Source organism: Aotus nancymaae, unplaced genomic scaffold (genome assembly GCF_030222135.1).
Source record: "Aotus nancymaae isolate 86718 unplaced genomic scaffold, 86718_ANA_hifiasm-v0.15.2.pri h1tg000004l, whole genome shotgun sequence".
NCBI classification, from domain to species: Eukaryota; Metazoa; Chordata; class Mammalia; order Primates; family Aotidae; genus Aotus; species Aotus nancymaae.
Window position 1 is genome coordinate 35,087,846 of NW_026988415.1, and position 5,834 is coordinate 35,093,679.

At 37.6% G+C, this 5,834-nt stretch overlaps 1 non-coding gene across 1 annotated transcript; it reads right to left on the reverse strand.

The window, feature by feature from the left end:
* Positions 1–2,548: 2,548 nt before the first annotated feature.
* LOC135269453 (U6 spliceosomal RNA) lies at positions 2,549–2,655 on the reverse strand. The gene has a single exon (XR_010337747.1). It is a non-coding gene; the product is annotated as a U6 spliceosomal RNA (small nuclear RNA).
* Positions 2,656–5,834: the final 3,179 nt, after the last annotated feature.

Sequence of the window (5,834 nt, forward strand, 5' to 3'; positions counted from 1 at the left end):
CTTATATTGGACTTATCCTTCCAACTCTCATTTTGTTGGCTCTTGCTCAGACTTGGAGATACGTTTTCTTGCATTGGTTATCAGAGCTCGGTTCACCAGCAATTCTACTTTTATATTACATCTAGTCTTTGGTATCCTGTATCCTGTCTATAATAGTCACAGAGTCTGCCCGTTTGGCTTTGCTGTTTCTACCTCAGCAATAAGAGCTCAACTGTCTGTAGCCCCATTATGAAAACTATAATAGGATCCCTGCTTCCTTTATTTGAATTCCTGCCCTTACATCTCTCTCATTTGTCCTATTATCCTCTATTCCATATTGATCTAATTCTCCCTTTCCATTCCTCTTAGTTTACTCTCTTTGTCCTCTAGCCAGCACCCTTTTAAAGCCCAGTGATCAACCCTGGTAATATCCCAAGTCACTCTATGATAAGGCCTGAAAACCCATAATACCTTTCTTAATGGAGTATGCATATTTTCCAGACTTCCTGGACTCCAGGGCTGCCACAGCTATCATGGAATCCAGCTTGCCTAACCAGAGAAACCTGTATCAGTGAAGCCATCGGAGTCTCTCAAAGCTAACTGATTGTCTCTGGAATGTAGAAATCTTCTTCAACAGTCAATCTTCTAAAAAATATCATCATTGCCAGGTGTGGTGGCTCACACCTATGGTCCCAGCACTTTGGGAGGCTGAGGCAGGCAGATCACCTGAGGCCAGGAGTTCGAGACCAGCCTGACCAACATGGAGAAATTCCATTTCTACTAAAAAAATATATATATATACAAAATTAGCCAGGTATGGTGGTACATGCCTGCAATCCCAGCTACTTGGGAGTCTGCGGCAGGAGAATCGATTGAACCCAGGAGGTGGAGGTTGTGGTGAGCAGAGATCACGCCATTGCACTCCAGCTTGGGTGACAGAGTGAGACTCCGCCTCAAAAAAGAAAAAATCATCAGGTGTTCATTTGTTCCTCATGGTCACTGTTGTTAGGCAAACATCCAAGATTCTTGCTTTGGTAAGAGTAAGTCTTTGGTTTCTGATCCTCATCAAGAGGTTTTGAAAATCCCCCTAATTTCATGGCATAAAAAGATGTCCATATTGCCTTTGTGAAAGGCTGCCACCCAGTCATGAAACATCTTCTAGAAAATGTAACGTAGTAGAACAAACACTGGATCTGATGTCAGAAAATCTGGATCCTTCTTCTTGTTATGTCACTTATTTATTTAGAGACTGAGTCATTTGCAACAGGATGCAGGTAACTTATATGCATAATGTAGAGGCCAGTCTAGCTGGAAACTTGGTTGTTTCCAGATTATAATGTTCATGACTCATTTCTGTGCCTCTATAACCAATAAGACAGATTTCTAGACATTTTTTATTCTATTTGAAAAGCCACATAATGTTATGGTTTCCTGGACCTTTGTGGCTGTGCTGGGTAGAAGGATATGAAAACAAACAAATAAGCAAAACAAAATAATCAGAATAAAAGGCTGGTTGCAGGTGCTTCTGTTTTACACTTAGACACAGCCGAATTCCAGAAAAGCAGAGTTCACAGTGGTGAGTGTCATGGAAACTGCCTATGAATGTTACAAGACTTGCACATAAACTGAATGCACCATTGCTGGTTGAGGAGATAGAAGTGGAGAGGATTTTGTGCAGATGATTTTCTCCTTTTAATTGAACCACTCCAGTAGCGGGAACCAAACTGAAACTCCCTTAGACATTTAAATGACTCACATATTTTAGTGCTTAAACGTCAGCTCTGTGAATACCTAAAATGGGGCTAAGTGAAAATTGGATAACATTTGCCTGACATTGTCATTGGCCTTTCTCTAATGTCAAAGATGGATTTGCATAATTATGCTGAAAGCTAGGAAACTGCACCCAGCAGGAGGTTTCCTTGCTGGTGTTAGGTTTTAGTTCTACTCCAGCTGTGACTCTCAGGATGAAGAAAATCTTTCAGAAATTAACAGACAGAGTGCACACTTTCTAAGACAGTATAGTAACAGCCTAATGACAATTTAACTTGCTTACTGATTTCCAAGGTATAATTAAGATAGGCCTGATAAGCAACTGATTGACTGAACGACCTTTTGCTTGGTATGAAAAGGGCTTCAGAGAGTAGAGTGTCCAAGCAATGTTGCCTCATAAACTCTTCCTGATTAAAATTCTTTTAAGCTGGCCAGATGCCTGATAGAAGCAAACTTCTAAAGACTGCCACTGTAACAGGTGTGTGTCTATGGTGCAATCTTGTCTTTCCAAGGTCACTGCAGTCATAAAACATCTCTTGAATGTATCTACAAGGGGAAAATGCTGAAGCAGGTGAGGCCTCTCAGGGTTCCAACTTTTTCCCTTTACATGGGGCACTTACTAATCTCAGGCTCTCTTTCTCCATCTGCTTGTTCATTTTCAACTCCTGCTGTCACAAAAGAATTTGAACCCCTTAATATACTAGAGAATCACTTCTCTTAGTCTCTCAAGAAATCATCACAATGTTTTTAGCTTTCACTTGTAAATGACAACAGGTCTGTTTTGCTATAATTGCTTTTTTTAAATATGGAATGCTTCATGAATTTGCATGTCATCCTTGCGCAGGGGCCATGCTGATCTTCTCTGTATCGTTCCAATTTTCGTATATGTGCTGCCGAAGCGAGCACTGTTTTCCTATAATTTTCAATAACACCTAAGTACTTGCAATATATTAATAAGAAAAATAATAAGTATAAAATTCTTAAACTCCTGGAACAAAGCTCCAACAGAAAGTGAACATCCAGATTGCAGTCAACTAACAGAGAGCCACATTCCTGAGGATGACTACTAGTCGGTTCACCTGGTACTTGTGAAATCATAGCATTTAGACAGCAATAAGCTTGGTTTTCCAAAGCAATATTTTCAAGCAGACCTAACAATGTATTTCTCATTGAGATTTCACGGCTTACAAAACCTTATATGCTTGTTGTTCACTCTCCTGTTAATTAAAAGAATGTCCATGCTACCTCTGGGTTTCACTACAGAATTCATCAATATCTAAGATTATTTCATGGAGAAAAGCACAGATGAAAAGTAGCCCTTTTTCATTCACATGCACTACTTGCTAGGTTCAAAATATGATTGTTTCTGTTTGCTTTTACTGCTTGTATGGCGCTAATAAGCAGAATCTGCACATGTAGTTCTCCTCTGACCATGTTATCCTGTCTTGCACATATATAGAGAGATAACTTTTGTCAGACTTCAAATGCCAAAGGGCAGAGCATATCTTCCAGCTTATTTCTGGTTTGAGCTGGAGGTCGCAGCTTGTGCAATTTGCTAGACAGCAATTCGCCGTGGAACAAGCTCATAAACACTGATTAGGCAGATAGATTGATTCAGAATTTCTGAATTTTTTTAAAGGGCAAGAGAGCAAATGTCTAGTTTCTAAGGCAAAAAGGTAGCAGCAGAAAGAAAAGCTACACATATTTTAAACGAGTACTATTGTTATTATTAACACATTGCACTACTATCACACTTTACAGTTTACAATGACCTTTTACAGCCGTTATCTCATTTGATACACCCACCCTGTGGAACAGATATTCACTAATATAGGCATTTGACAGATGAAGAAATTCGGGCACAAAAAGGTTAGGGAACTTACCCAAGGTTGTACTGTAAGTTGGTATACATATGTTGCCTTTTGTGCTAGAAAGATAAGGAATGGAGGCATCTGAAGAACTCTCAATTCTATTTTTTCTTTATCTTTTTTTTCTTAGAAGATTTAGTAATAGTAACATATCAATTCTGTTTTTTATGAGTCCCAATTGAGAAGAAAATCCCACAGCAGTATGCTGCATGCTCATCTTTATTTCAACTAATGTTTTCAGTATGTAAAACACTGTAGAGGAGCAGCACACTTGCAGGTTGCTCAGTGAAATTGGCATGATGCAAATGTGATGGGTAATGTTCAATAATGAACTAAGGCTCAACATTATTTGCCATTTAATCAATGTGTAGTGTGGCCTAACCACTAGAAAACATCCAGATTTAAAGCATTAATTCTCATGGATTTTATTTCCTGATAAATTTGGTAAATGAAAGTCTGCCCCTCAAGCAAGTCATGGAGTAATTATTCTCATGGTTTGATTTTTACTAACCATCAGGCAGCCCACTTAACAAATGTCGAACAATAACCTGTTGTTGATGTGTCTCCCAGACTGTGAGAGACACGTCTCAAAGCTGAGATATTCTGTGATATCTGTTAGGATTAATTTCCAAGATCTAGAATGGTCATGCTCCCCAATGTCTCTGGAGTATAGCAACAAATACCAATTAGCGAGAATACTGGGATACTTCCAAATCCCCTTCCTACTAATTTTTTTAAAGGAAAAAACTGAAATGGAAGTTATAACATATTCCATGAAGGCCGTCTTTCAAACATAAAAAAGTGGGAGCTTTGCAGCATTTGTAGCAAAACTTTGCCTTCCTTGGAGATATTTTTAAGATAATTTTATATTCTGTGTTTTAAAAGCTACTTCTATAGGGAAAAATAAGGTTTAGTCACCAAATTTTATTGTTGAAAGATAGCTACTAAACCTGCTAGCTGAAATGTGTTTACGTGAAAAAGCTGCACTTTGAAGATGATAATTACCACTTTATATGTTTCCACTGCTACTGCTCAATTCCAATTTTCATAGTTTAAAAAGAAAAGCAGGTTTAAATAATGCAATGCTTATTAGCGTATGAATATGGACCTAATTGTCTGTTTTTAACTCTAAGAGTTAATTTGGAATATAGTCTATGTAAGTGGTTTAAGAAATGTGCCATTTATGCAATTATGACTAAAAACTTTCATTTTGAAAATTGCAACCTTATCTCATTGTCTTTTCATAGCAATGTCTTTCGTGCTGCCTGTCACTCTGCACTTTCCTTAAAAGGTGTTTATAGGAGTATGTGTAGAGTAGTAAAACCAGTGCGTTAAATCAGAGCAGAGTTGATCAGTGCCTTGTAGCACTGTCTAATACTGCATATACGCAAGTTGCATCAAACAAAGCCACAACGATAGTTGAAAAATGAAAATAAAAACAAAATGGTTATTTGACATCATGTAGACCCTGAGATAGCCCCCAGGTTTTTCTTTTAAATTCAGTTTCCTTTTGAACTGGAAAAACCTATTCAGGAAGTGACATAGCCTTAAAATGTTCTAGAAGTTTCTCAGAGATGTCTTCAGTGACCTTTCCTAAGACTTGACAAAAAATGCTTCCACCCAACACTGCAAGTTTCTTCTTTCTACCAGCTCAGAAAATGCCTGTCACATTTCAAAACATGTGCTAGTGACCAATGAGATTTTAGTTACATTTGCTTAATGATGATAAGCACTCATTTTTAAAACACTGGTCTCATTTATATATGTGATTGCTCAACCTCTTAAAGTGAAAACTCTCTTGAAGAACCAGATTTCCTTTGGACTGTGTATTAACAAATAGTAGTTTGGTTAATTGTGTTTCTGTGGTTGGACTTTTATCCAGAATGACTAATCAAACTGCCATTTCATAGACCATATATATGAATTTCAAAATATCCTTGCTATGCACACTTGATATCACATGCAACCATTTTTAATATACTTGTTCTATGTTATACTGACATCTATGGACCCCATAAGAGAAATTCAGCTTTTTAGAAAAATTCTGTTAGCTGTTTATGAGCAACTTAAAATGTGTCTCAACTATGTAGACTTAGGGTCCTTCAATCTATTGTGTGTGAGTGACTAGTTGATCTTTGAACTTCATCACTTTTTTCAAAATCATTATAGAGTTATTCTCCCTACCTACAATCAAAACCTAAGAGAGGCAATGAGTGA